This window comes from Bombina bombina, chromosome 2 (genome assembly GCF_027579735.1).
Source record: "Bombina bombina isolate aBomBom1 chromosome 2, aBomBom1.pri, whole genome shotgun sequence".
Taxonomy (NCBI): domain Eukaryota; kingdom Metazoa; phylum Chordata; class Amphibia; order Anura; family Bombinatoridae; genus Bombina; species Bombina bombina.
The window spans coordinates 719,441,739-719,454,991 of NC_069500.1; the positions used below are offsets into that span (position 1 = coordinate 719,441,739).

Genomic DNA, 13,253 nt, shown 5'->3' on the forward strand with positions numbered 1-13,253 from the left:
TTTACTTTAATCAAATTCATTGTTTAGTTAGTAACTTTTTTTAAATGTAACCTCCAGCATTGAAGTCGGTTATTTAAAGGGGGCTTTGACCTCTTTAAGTACCATCTGGATATATATGCGCCACACTGTGGTGGGCTTTAAGGACAATGTGAATATGCATACATGTCCAGATGGTGTAAAGATCTGTGCTCAAGGCACATATCTTTGGAAGATCCAGGATGTTTGTCAGCTTAGGTCATAGCACTTTGTAGGGAGCCAGTTGGTTTAGGTATGTACCCCCCTGTAGCCTTCCTGAATTATTTGGGGAGACTTAATTTCTTCATGAAATTTTATATTTTAATCACATTGCTTAGTTAGGTAGCTGAAATAGCAGGTCTTATCCCATTCTTGGTGTCTCTGCCAGGCCCTCTCAGGGGTAGCCACTATCATTTTCCAGAGAAAGCTATTCTGTATTTCTTCTAGTAAAATATATATAATTTATATTTCTTCTGTTATGTGTGATCAGTCCACGGGTCATCATTACTTCTGGGATATAACTCCTCCCCAACAGGAAATGCAAGAGGATTCACCCAGCAGAGCTGCATATAGCTCCTCCCCTCTACGTCAGTCCCAGTCATTCTCTTGCACCCAACGACTAGATAGGATGTGTGAGAGGACTATGGTGATTATACTTAGTTTTTATGACTTCAATCAAAAGTTTGTTATTTTAAAATAGCACCGGAGCGTGTTATTACTTCTCTGGCAGAGTTTGAGGAAGAATCTGTCAGAGTTTTTTACTATGATTTTAACCGGAGTAGTTAAGATCATATTGCTGTTCTCGGCCATCTGAGGGAGGTAAAGGCTTCAGATCAGGGGACAGCGGGCAGAGGAATCTGCATTGAGGTATGTAGCAGTTTTTATTTTCTGAATGGAATTGATGAGAAAATCCTGCCAGACCGTTAAAATGACATGTATGTATACACTTCAGTATTCTGGGGATGGTATTTCACCGGAACTACTCTGTTAAAGGTCACTAATCCTTTTTAATAACTATTTATCATGTTAAACGTTTTTGCTGGAATGTAGAATCGTTTACATTGCTGAGGTACTGTGTGAATAAATATTTGGGCATTATTTTCCACTTGGCAGTTTTTTGCTTTATTTGTGACAGTTTCGTTTCTCTTCACTGCTGTGTGGGAGAGGGAGGGGCCGTTTTGGCGCTCTTTGCTACGCATCAAAAAATACCAGTCAGTTACTTTTATTTTTCCTGCATGATCCGGTTCATCTCTGATAGATCTCAGGGGTCTTCAAACTTCTTTGAAGGGAGGTAAATTCTCTCAGCAGAGCTGTGAGAATTCTTATAGTGACTGTGAATAAAAACGTTGCTTTGTATTTTTTATGTCAAATTTAATTATTGTTATTTTACTAATGGGAACAAACCTTTGCTAAAAGTTTTGTTGTTTTAAAGTTTGATGCTATAACTGTTTTTCAGTTCACTATTTCAACTGTCATTTAATCGTTAGTACCTCTTTGAGGCACAGTACGTTTTTTGCTAAAAAAGATTATAACCAAGTTGTAAGTTTTTTGCTAGTGTGTTAAACATGTCTGACTCAGAGGAAGATATCTGTGTCATTTGTTCCAATGCCAAGGTGGAGCCCAATAGAAATTTATGTACTAACTGTATTGATGCTACTTTAAATAAAAGTCAATCTGTACAATGTGAACAAATTTCACCAAACAGCGAGGGGAGAGTTATGCCGACTAACTCGCCTCACGCGGCAGTACCTGCATCTCCCGCCCGGGAGGTGCGTGATATTTTGGCGCCTAGTACATCTGGGCGGCCATTACAGATAACATTACAAGATATGGCTACTGTTATGACTGAAGTTTTGTCTAAATTACCAGAACTAAGAGGCAAGCGTGATCACTCTGGGGTGAGAACAGAGTGCGCTGACAATGCTAGGGCCATGTCTGATACTGCGTCACAGCTCGCAGAGCATGAGGACGGAGAGCTTCATTCTGTGGGTGACGGTTCTGATCCAAACAGATTGGACTCAGATATTTCAAATTTTAAATTTAAATTGGAGAACCTCCGTGTATTACTAGGGGAGGTCTTAGCAGCTCTCAACGATTGTAACACCGTTGCAATACCAGAGAAACTGTGTAGGTTGGATAAATACTTTGCGGTACCGGCGAGTACTGACGTTTTTCCTATACCTAAGAGACTAACTGAAATTGTTACTAAGGAGTGGGATAGACCCGGTGTGCCGTTCTCACCCCCTCCAATATTTAGAAAGATGTTTCCAATAGACGCCACCACTCGGGACTTATGGCAAACGGTCCCCAAGGTGGAGGGAGCAGTTTCTACTTTAGCTAAGCGTACCACTATCCCGGTGGAGGATAGCTGTGCTTTCTCAGATCCAATGGATAAAAAATTAGAGGGTTACCTTAAGAAAATGTTTGTTCAACAAGGTTTTATATTACAACCCCTTGCATGTATCGCGCCGATTACGGCTGCGGCAGCATTTTGGATTGAGTCGCTTGAAGAGAACCTTAGTTCATCTACGCTAGACGACATTACGGACAGGCTTAGAGTCCTTAAACTAGCTAATTCCTTCATTTCGGAGGCCGTAGTACATTTAACCAAACTTACGGCTAAGAACTCAGGATTCGCCATACAGGCACGTAGGGCGCTGTGGCTAAAATCCTGGTCAGCTGATGTTACTTCTAAGTCCAAATTACTTAATATACCTTTCAAGGGGCAGTCTTTATTTGGGCCCGGTTTGAAAGAGATTATCGCTGACATTACAGGAGGTAAGGGCCACGCCCTACCTCAAGACAAAGCCAAAGCTAAGGCTAGACAGTCTAATTTTCGTCCCTTTCGGAACTTTAAAACAGGAGCAGCATCAACCTCCACTGCACCAAAACAGGAAGGAGCTGTTGCTCGTTACAGGCAAGGCTGGAAGCCTAACCAGTCCTGGAACAAGAGCAAGCAGGCCAGGAAACCTGCTGCTGCCCCAAAGACAGCATGAACCGAGAGCCCCCGATCCGGGACCGGATCTAGTGGGGGGCAGACTCTCTCTCTTCGCCCAGGCCTGGGCAAGAGATGTTCAGGATCCCTGGGCTCTAGAGATCATATCGCAGGGATACCTTCTAGACTTCAAATTATCTCCCCCAAGAGGGAGATTTCATCTGTCAAGGTTGTCAACAAACCAGATAAAGAAAGAAGCGTTTCTACGCTGCGTACAAGATCTGTTATTAATGGGAGTGATCCATCCGGTTCCGCGGTCGGAACAAGGACAAGGGTTCTACTCAAACCTGTTTGTGGTTCCCAAAAAAGAGGGAACTTTCAGGCCAATCTTAGATTTAAAGACTCTAAACAAATTCCTAAGAGTTCCATCGTTCAAAATGGAAACTATTCGGACAATCTTACCCATGATCCAAGAGGGTCAGTACATGACCACAGTGGATTTAAAGGATGCTTACCTTCACATACCGATCCACAAAGATCATCACCGGTATCTAAGGTTTGCCTTCTTAGACAGGCACTACCAGTTTGTAGCTCTTCCATTCGGATTGGCTACGGCTCCAAGAATCTTCACAAAGGTTCTGGGTGCCCTTCTAGCGGTACTAAGACCGCGAGGGATTTCGGTAGCTCCGTACCTAGACGACATTCTAATTCAAGCTTCAAGCTTTCAAACTGCCAAGTCTCATACAGAGTTAGTTCTGGCATTTCTAAGGTCGCATGGATGGAAAGTGAACGAAAAGAAGAGTTCTCTCTTTCCTCTCACAAGAGTTCCATTCTTGGGGACTCTTATAGATTCTGTAGAAATGAAGACTTACCTGACAGAAGACAGGTTAACAAAGCTTCAAAATGCATGCCGCGTCCTTCATTCCATTCAACACCCGTCAGTAGCTCAATGCATGGAGGTGATCGGCTTAATGGTAGCGGCAATGGACATAGTACCTTTTGCACGCCTACACCTCAGACCGCTGCAATTATGCATGCTAAGTCAGTGGAATGGGGATTACTCAGATTTGTCCCCTACTCTGAATCTGAATCAAGAGACCAAAAATTCTCTTCTATGGTGGCTTTATCGGCCACACCTGTCCAGGGGGATGCCATTCAGCAGGCCAGACTGGACAATTGTAACAACAGACGCCAGCCTACTAGGTTGGGGCGCTGTCTGGAATTCTCTGAAGGCTCAGGGACTATGGAATCAGGAGGAGAGTCTCCTTCCAATAAACATTCTGGAATTGAGAGCAGTTCTCAATGCCCTTCTGGCTTGGCCCCAGTTAACAACTCGGGGGTTCATCAGGTTTCAGTCGGACAACATCACGACTGTAGCTTACATCAACCATCAGGGAGGGACAAGAAGCTCCCTAGCAATGATGGAAGTATCAAAGATAATTCGCTGGGCAGAGTCTCACTCTTGCCACCTGTCAGCAATCCACATCCCGGGAGTGGAGAACTGGGAGGCGGATTTCTTGAGTCGCCAGACTTTTCATCCGGGGGAGTGGGAACTTCATCCGGAGGTCTTTGCCCAAATACTTCGACGTTGGGGCAAACCAGAGATAGATCTCATGGCGTCTCGCCAGAACGCCAAACTTCCTCGCTACGGGTCCAGATCCAGGGATCCGGGAGCAGTTCTGATAGATGCTTTGACAGCACCTTGGAACTTCAGGATGGCTTATGTGTTTCCACCCTTCCCGCTGCTTCCTCGATTGATTGCCAAAATCAAACAGGAGAGAGCATCAGTAATTCTAATAGCACCTGCATGGCCACGCAGGACTTGGTATGCAGATCTAGTGGACATGTCATCCTGTCCGCCTTGGTCTCTACCTCTAAGACAGGACCTTCTGATACAGGGTCCATTCAAACATCAAAATCTAACTTCTCTGAAGCTGACTGCTTGGAAATTGAACGCTTGATTTTATCAAAACGTGGTTTTTCTGAGTCGGTTATTGATACCCTAATTCAGGCTAGGAAGCCTGTTACCAGAAGGATTTACCATAAAATATGGCGGAAATACCTATACTGGTGCGAATCCAAAGGTTACTCCTGGAGTAAGGTTAGGATCGCTAGGATACTGTCTTTTCTACAAGAAGGTTTAGAAAAGGGTTTATCAGCTAGTTCATTAAAGGGATAGATTTCAGCTCTGTCCATCTTGTTACACAGACGTCTGTCAGAAAATCCAGACGTCCAGTCCTTTTGTCAGGCTTTAGCTAGGATCAAGCCTGTGTTTAAAGCTGTTGCTCCACCATGGAGTTTAAACTTAGTTCTTAACGTTTTACAGGGTGTTCCGTTTTGAACCCCTTCATTCCATTGATATAAAAATGTTATCTTGGAAAGTTCTGTTTTTAATGGCTATTTCCCTCGGCTCGAAGAGTCTCTGAGTTATCAGCCTTACATTGTGATTCCCCTTATCTGATTTTTCACTCAGACAAGGTAGTTCTGCGTACTAAACCTGGGTTCTTACCTAAGGTAGTCACTAACAGGAACATCAATCAAGAGATTGTTGTCCCATCCTTGTGTCCAAATCCTTCTTCAAAGAAGGAACGTCTTTTACACAATCTGGATGTAGTTCGTGCCCTCAAGTTCTACTTGCAGGCAACTAAAGATTTTCGCCAAACTTCTTCCTTGTTTGTCGTTTACTCTGGACAGAGGAGAGGTCAAAAAGCTTCTGCTACCTCTCTCTCTTTTTGGCTTCGTAGCATAATACGTTTAGCCTATGAGACTGCTGGACAGCAGCCTCCTGAAAGAATTACAGCTCACTCCACTAGAGCTGTGGCTTCCACTTGGGCCTTTAAGAATGAGGCCTCTGTTGAACAGATTTGCAAGGCTGCAACTTGGTCTTCACTTCATACTTTTTCCAAATTTTACAAATTTGACACTTTTGCTTCTTCGGAGGCTATTTTTGGGAGAAAGGTTCTTCAGGCAGTGGTTCCTTCTGTATAATGAGCCTGCCTTTCCCTCCCGTCATCCGTGTACTTTTGCTTTGGTATTGGTATCCCAGAAGTAATGATGACCCGTGGACTGATCACACATAACAGAAGAAAACATAATTTATGCTTACCTGATAAATTCCTTTCTTCTGTTGTGTGATCAGTCCACGGCCCGCCCTGTTTTAAGGCAGGTAAATATCTTTTAAATTATACTCCAGTCACCACTTCACCCTTGGTTACTCCTTTCTCGTTGATTCTTGGTCGAATGACTGGGACTGACGTAGAGGGGAGGAGCTATATGCAGCTCTGCTGGGTGAATCCTCTTGCATTTCCTGTTGGGGAGGAGTTATATCCCAGAAGTAATGATGACCCGTGGACTGATCACACAACAGAAGAAAGGAATTTATCAGGTAAGCATAAATTATGTTTTTCACTCTCTGATGGACAGAAGGCTCTAGGGGACCACTAAACATCCAATTAGAGGGTTAAAAATTGTTTGTATAGTTATACATTTCTAGTTTTTTGCATCTTAGAACCAGACAATACTTGGTAATATACACAAGATTTAAAAAAAAATAATAATTGTAAACTAAAACTGTAATTGCCCTAAAAGGATATATAATTATTGGGTGCATGATAAAAGGAACATGTCATATCTTTGGTAGATGTATTTAGACTTTAACATGCAAACTATCCCTGGTCCTTAAAGGGTTAAAAGCATTTGAAACTCATTTTGTTACCAAAATTTGCGTTGTTTTCCAGTCCAGGACCATACCTCTTGAGTGTGTTTTATTTAAAGGGACACTCAAGTCAAAATTTAAACTTTCATCATGATTCAGATAGCTTGCAATTTTAAATAACTTTTTCCAATTTTCTTCCATTAACAAAATGTGCACATTGTTTTTATATTTACACTCTTTAAGTTACCAGCTTCTACTGAGCATTTGCAAAAATTCACAGAATATAGTATATGCATTTGTGATTGGCTGATGGCTGTCACATGATGCAGGGGAGTGGAAATAGACATAACTTTGAAACTTGTCATAAAAAAAAGTTCAGACTAAGTGTTATTGCATTTTCTTTATCATGCATTTGTTATGCAAATATACTGTATTTACTGGTCCTTTTAATTTCCTTTGCTGTGGCCTGCCAGTGACAGATATAAATGTGCTACTACATCAATCAATCACTGATTGCAGTAAAAGGTTCAGAATCCTGCAGGAAGCACTACAGTTGCTTTTGTTGTCTGGTGGTGGGGGATAAATTATATTACATGAAAGTGGCCAAAATCAATTGTATTTTGAGTGTTACATAAAATCCCATTTTTTCTTTCTTTCATGATTTAGAAAGTGCATTCAATTTTTACAACTTTCCAATTTATTTTATCTAATTTGCTTCATTCTCTTGATATCCTTTGTTTAAAATCATATCCAAATTGGCTCAGTAGCTGCTGATTGGTGGCTGCACATAGATGCCTTGTGTGATTGGCTCACCCATGTGCATTGCTATTTCTTCTACAAAGGATATCTAAATAATGAAGCAAACTATGTTATAGAATAACTACAATATAACATAAATATTTATTTAATACAGTGTGATTTAAAAAAAAAAAAAACACTAAGGTAAACATGTACACTCAAATCTTAAGATATATTTGAATCTGTGAACAAGAACAAAAATTGCATATTTATGCGTTAGCCGCATTTTTTTTTCTTTCTTTAAAAAAGACTATTAAATAAGTACAATTGCATAATAGAAGGACAATGTAAAAAGCACTTGGTTCCATTTCCATTCCCCCTGCAACAAGTGACAGCCATCAGCCAATCACAAAATGCATACATTGTAAACAAGGTTTGGGAAATAGAGAGATCCACAAAAGTATGCAAAATTGTTTGTTAAAACATAAATTTTATTTATTGGCTAAAATATGGGACCTAAAAACATACAAATTAAATTACAAATATAGTAAATTTGTTTATGATTCTTGTGTTATAGTAATTGTATAGCCTTTGAACTGTAATCTTATTTTCACAGGAATAACCATCAATGGGTTAATCTATAGAGGAGATTGTAACAATATAGAGTAATAAGCACCCTTTAATACTTTAGCTGAAAAGCACTATGGCATGGTCTTCTCATAAAGGCTAATATCGTATCCTGAATGAACAGGTGTGATACATTCTAAAAATTCAATCTCACACAGTGAGATAGATAGATATATATATATATATATATATATATATATATATATTTAAAATGTCTGTGGTAAAATAGAAGAGCTTCACATTGAAAACAAATATTATAAAGTAGCCCTCTTTACAGATGACTTATGGTCCTTATCTCTCCCCTGCAATCTCTCTCAGCGATGCAACAAACACTGGGCAGCTATGAAAGGGTCTCTATTTGATTATCCTTGGCAAGTCTGAAGTCTTATCCTCCCTTGTATGTATTCCAGGTTTTTGAAAAATGGATGTTTCTTTGGGTAAAGAATTGTATTTTATCATTGAGACTTGTAAATTTAAACAGACCAACTGGGTATGAAATTCCCCCATCTTCTTCTTTTTTTTCCTTCTCTTTTTTTTTTTTTTTTTTTTTTTTTTATGAAATTCCTTTGTAACCTTTTTTTGTTTTGCCTTTGATTTCTATTTTCGAATGTTATTATGTATCTCAGTATTCACATTGAAAATAAACCATGATTTTAGGTAAGAAATAAAAAATTTTTAAAAAACACACAAAAGCATTATTTATTAAATGTTTAATATTCATGACATTACAGGCCCCAACATAATGTAACCTTTATAAAAAGTATGTTACAAGCCCTCTCATTGTAAAGTGTAGGAAAAAGCCTAATCTTTTGCTTGTACTCACAATATTTACTAGTCTTGGACCTGAGGTTTCTGCCATACACTCCTAGGTAATCTAGGAAACCATTTTCATCTAACTCTAATTGGCTAATCATAATAGGAAAACAGGACTAAACTCTATATACAGTGCAAAAAAAAAGGACATTTTACTTGGCGCTACATTGCATACAGTCAGATTTAAAATGATTGATCTTGCCATTAAGCTTTTTAGTTCTTAGCGCAAATTATTTAACTATTACAAGGTTATTTATCACAAGTCACCAGAGATTGCAGTCTGTATTGTTTGTAAAAAAAAAGTGCTGAGTCCTGTGATAGAGGAGTAAACATCTTGAGGTTTTTATGTAAATTTAGTTATGAGTTATGAAACCACTTTGCATTATTTTTTTTCTTTGTTTTTTTTGTAGTTTTAGTTCTGAACACAATCTTTTTAATAGTGCTACTTTAGTAAAAACAAATGTTAAATCAAAGTAAATATGAAAAGACACCTATATATTTTTTATTTTTACAAAAACATCTTGTTTTCTTGCAAAATGAGCAATTTGAATTTGTCATTGAAGACACTGCCCTTATGGCGATGATTGGAGACATTTTTCTATTCTGCCACTTCTGAGCATAAGCAAACCAGACACGGTCTCTGTAGCATTATCCGACTAGAAAACTAGCTCAAGTTAATCTAGAACTTCATGACCACTAACTAAAGTCTTCCTGTAAAGACCACAGCCCATTTGTAGGGCTGTGACAGGAAGTAATGGACACTGCACAAATGAAGTTAGGAAAAGTTACTCATTTTTAAAAATGATGAATACATATTGCAATGATTTCTATTATTTATAACCCACTTCTTAGTGCTTTTTATTACAATGAAACAGACTGTTAATATCACTTTTAAATCTCAGAACTTTATATTGCACCCTGCTGACTCCGCAAGACTAACATTGCTACATATATTTCTTTAATTTAACTAATTACAGCTTCAAAGCAATGCACTTTATATTAACGTTGACAGGGGCTTGGCTCCCCCAAATAAGGCAAATGGCTGATAGTTTAGCAATGGGAAAAAAAATTCCAGCAAACAATTTTTTTTTGTTTGTTTAGACTAAATATATCCACACTACATCATTGTTTGAGGATTCTACTTTAGATTAAATCATTTTTTTAAATCAATCAACTGTCTTATCTGATGTCAATCTGCTTTTGATAAAGCAAACTGCAGTAGTGCTGAGAGAGCGATATACACACATATGGCCACCTGATCATCAATTAAGATGACCTGATACTGGAACTATGGGGCCTAGCCCAAACTCTGAAAAACACCTTGATTCTTCCATCATACTGCCAGATAGTAAAACAAAAGTGAAAGTGCAACTCTGCTTCTACTGCCACATAGTGAAGCGTAATTTAACATGTTTACTCTGCTCCAGAGTCCAGTGGTGGTGTGCTCTACACCAGGGATGGCTGACTTCCTAATACATGGAGGGCGCATATCAATATTTTAGAAGCCATAAAGCAGTGCTTGACAAATATGTTTAAAAATTAGAAGCCAGGCATATTTTTAGGACCCAGATAGTTGGATTTGTATATAGATATATGAAAAATAACCCAACAAGTTAGGAGCCAGGGGTAACGTTCTCGGAGCCAGTGGCTTCCTGGCTCCTGGGTTTGTCGAGCACTGCCTTAAAGGGATATTAAACAGTGCTCCTTTGGTAGAAACAAATATGCTAAATCAAAGTAAACCTAAAAAGAAACGGATTGTGTAAAAAAAAAAAAAAAAAAAAAGTGTGATATTAAAAAAAGCCCCAGTGTGATATGGGAGCTGACATCTTTAAAACTTAGGTTATATTCTGACCTAGGCATGATCAAGTTTCACTCTGTGTTGTCTAGTCTGTGAAATTTCTGTGCTAAATAAATCCATGTTTTGTTTTTTTCGGTGTTCTTTGTTTGCCAGTGAATACTAGATACCTAGATATTAGCGGCATTTTCTATTAACTTAAACAACGTAACCTTTAATGCAATAAATATGTAAAATTTAGCATGTTCAAATACATAATTGAAATGTTTTGAGCACCTTGTTCCCATGTGTGTGCAAAGAGTATTTTTTTTTTCTTTCTACGGAGATGCTAGTGTGTAAATTTCAAATATGGATAAAATTCACTTTTGCATATAGTTCGTGTGTGTATATATGTATAGAGAGAGAGATGTGTAGATATATACATATATACATATATACAGAGAGAGAGAGAATCAGCAGTTAATAATACACTTGATACCAATTAGCAGATTGTAATGATTTTGAAGATATAGGGTATTTTCCAGGTTATTTTTAGCTCCCTGTGAAGGAAACTGAACATATTCCAAAAGTTATCGATTTTCTAGTCTGTTTTCAGATGATGATTTTAAAATAGCACATTTTGTTAACTGGATAGCATCTGTTACGTGACAAATTCCTTTAATGCTGGTCAGTGCTTTATAACTCTTGAGGGACAATAGATTCTACAGATAAAATATATACATCTAGCAATAAATTCTGTCCCACCTCTGTAAAACATTTCCCTCTTAATATGAGGAGAGTCTACGGCATCATTCTTTACTGTTGGGGAAATACTGAACCTGGCCACCAGGAGGAGGCAATGACACCCCAGCCAAAGACTTAAATACTCCCCTTCCCTCATATCCCAGTCATTCTTTGCCTTAAGTCACAGGAGGTTGGCAGAGACGTTTCAGATTTGGAGTAGTTCCTTATGAAGGGTATCTGCCCTTCGAAATGGGACTGGAGTTTTAAGTAGTCTTGTCAGACTCTCAGTGAGAGCATTGACGAAAGTTTTTAATCTGGAGATGCAGGGAGAGTCTTTCTGCAAACCCATCAAGACTCGTATTAACAGCTCCTAAGCAATCAGTGTTGAAGAGTTTAACTGCTTGCTTTCATCACTCAAGTCCATGTCAGGTGCAATGCTACAGAGGCTGTATTCCTGTTCCACAAACTAGATTCCGGTAAGATCGTTTGTTTTTTTTATGCACACACAACGCAAGAAGACACGGTCACAGTGTGGCTCCTTTTATCTGTGTGGAATCAAGGTTTAATATCTCCGGAGGGGAATTAATCACATAATTTATTTATGATTATGCTGCAACATTTGTGAGATGAGGCTCAGGCAGATGTTAGAACGTTCAGGTTTTACTTTCGTTTTGGTAAGCTGCGCAACCTGGAAGGCTTGGCGCGCTTTTTCCTATAGCAGGGGCGGTCGTGCATTGCACATCACATGACCCGGTGTGGTCACACTGATTTCCTCTTTCCTGACCGTGCAGTTTACAGGAGACAAAGCGGTTTTTCTCTGTTGGGCCTGAGTCATAGGAGGTGGTGAGTGCCTGAGCCATTTGGGGGTATGATGGTGCTGTTTTTTTTCTTTATAAGCGTAAGCTATGGAGGATTCTGACGCGTTAGAGGGTACTCCCTCTTTACTTAAGTCTAATACCTGTCTGTATTGTGAGGAGGCCATGGTATACTCGGCTGCTCAATTATGTTCCATATGCCTTATTAATGTAATCTTGTCAAAGAAGGTTAATATGTTTAGTACCACTGAGCTCTCCAGCTCTGAGGAGCCTCTGTCCTGTGAGGTGCACACCCTACAGTCATCTCCCAATACACATGCAGCTTCCCGTAGCACTCCTAATCCTCCATCTGGAGGGGCCCTTTTGCCGCCAGATTTTGCTGAGCAGTGGCAAACGCAGTGTCTGCGGCCTTTAGTGCTTTACCTCGCCCTGCTAAGCGAAAAGTCAAATATTGCTATCCTTCCCAGGGGTCATCTACTAGCTTGTTGGATTTATCTGATACTAGATTATCCGCTGATGAAGATGCCTCTGATACTTCAGAGGATGCTCTTTCTGGGTCGGGATCGGCTGCCTCTAAGCCTCCAGCTGTGGAGGAACCAGACTTCCATATTTAGGATTGAACATTTTCGCTTTCTGCTAAAGGAAGTTTTGGCTACTTTAAAGGTCCCAGAGCCTAAATTGCCTGAGGAACCTTTAATTCCTAAATTAGATAAGATCTACGAGGACAGGGTGGTACCACAGACTTTCCCAGTTTCTGTAAAGATGGCAAACATTATTAAGAATGAATGGGAAAGGGGGGGCGGAGTTTGGCCATGCTGGTGAATGGCCGCTAGATTCCGAAGCTCTGAGCCAGCATTAGACTCAAGCAGCATGATAGCCAGATGAGAGATATTGTTCTCGAACCAACTCATTAGACAAGAAGTCCCACTACCATCAGGAACGCTAAAGTCCCATTCTGGAGAGAAATGAGTGATATTGCGGCTGTTTACCCTCTCCCGGAGAGCCGCGGCCGCCATCTTAGCCGACTCCAGACCGGATCAGAGCCGCTGATACCTGCTCACAAATGTTCCCCAGTACAACACGGACAGAGGTATGATGGCCACAAATATTTAAACGCATGTATGCTGGAGTGTAAAA

The 13,253-nt window shown here is 39.7% G+C and overlaps 1 protein-coding gene across 3 annotated transcripts in view; it reads left to right on the plus strand.

The window, feature by feature from the left end:
* The window catches only part of RNF38 (ring finger protein 38), a 415,090-nt gene that overhangs the window by 317,273 nt on the left and 84,564 nt on the right, over positions 1–13,253 (plus strand). The gene's annotated exons all lie outside the window — the stretch shown is intronic.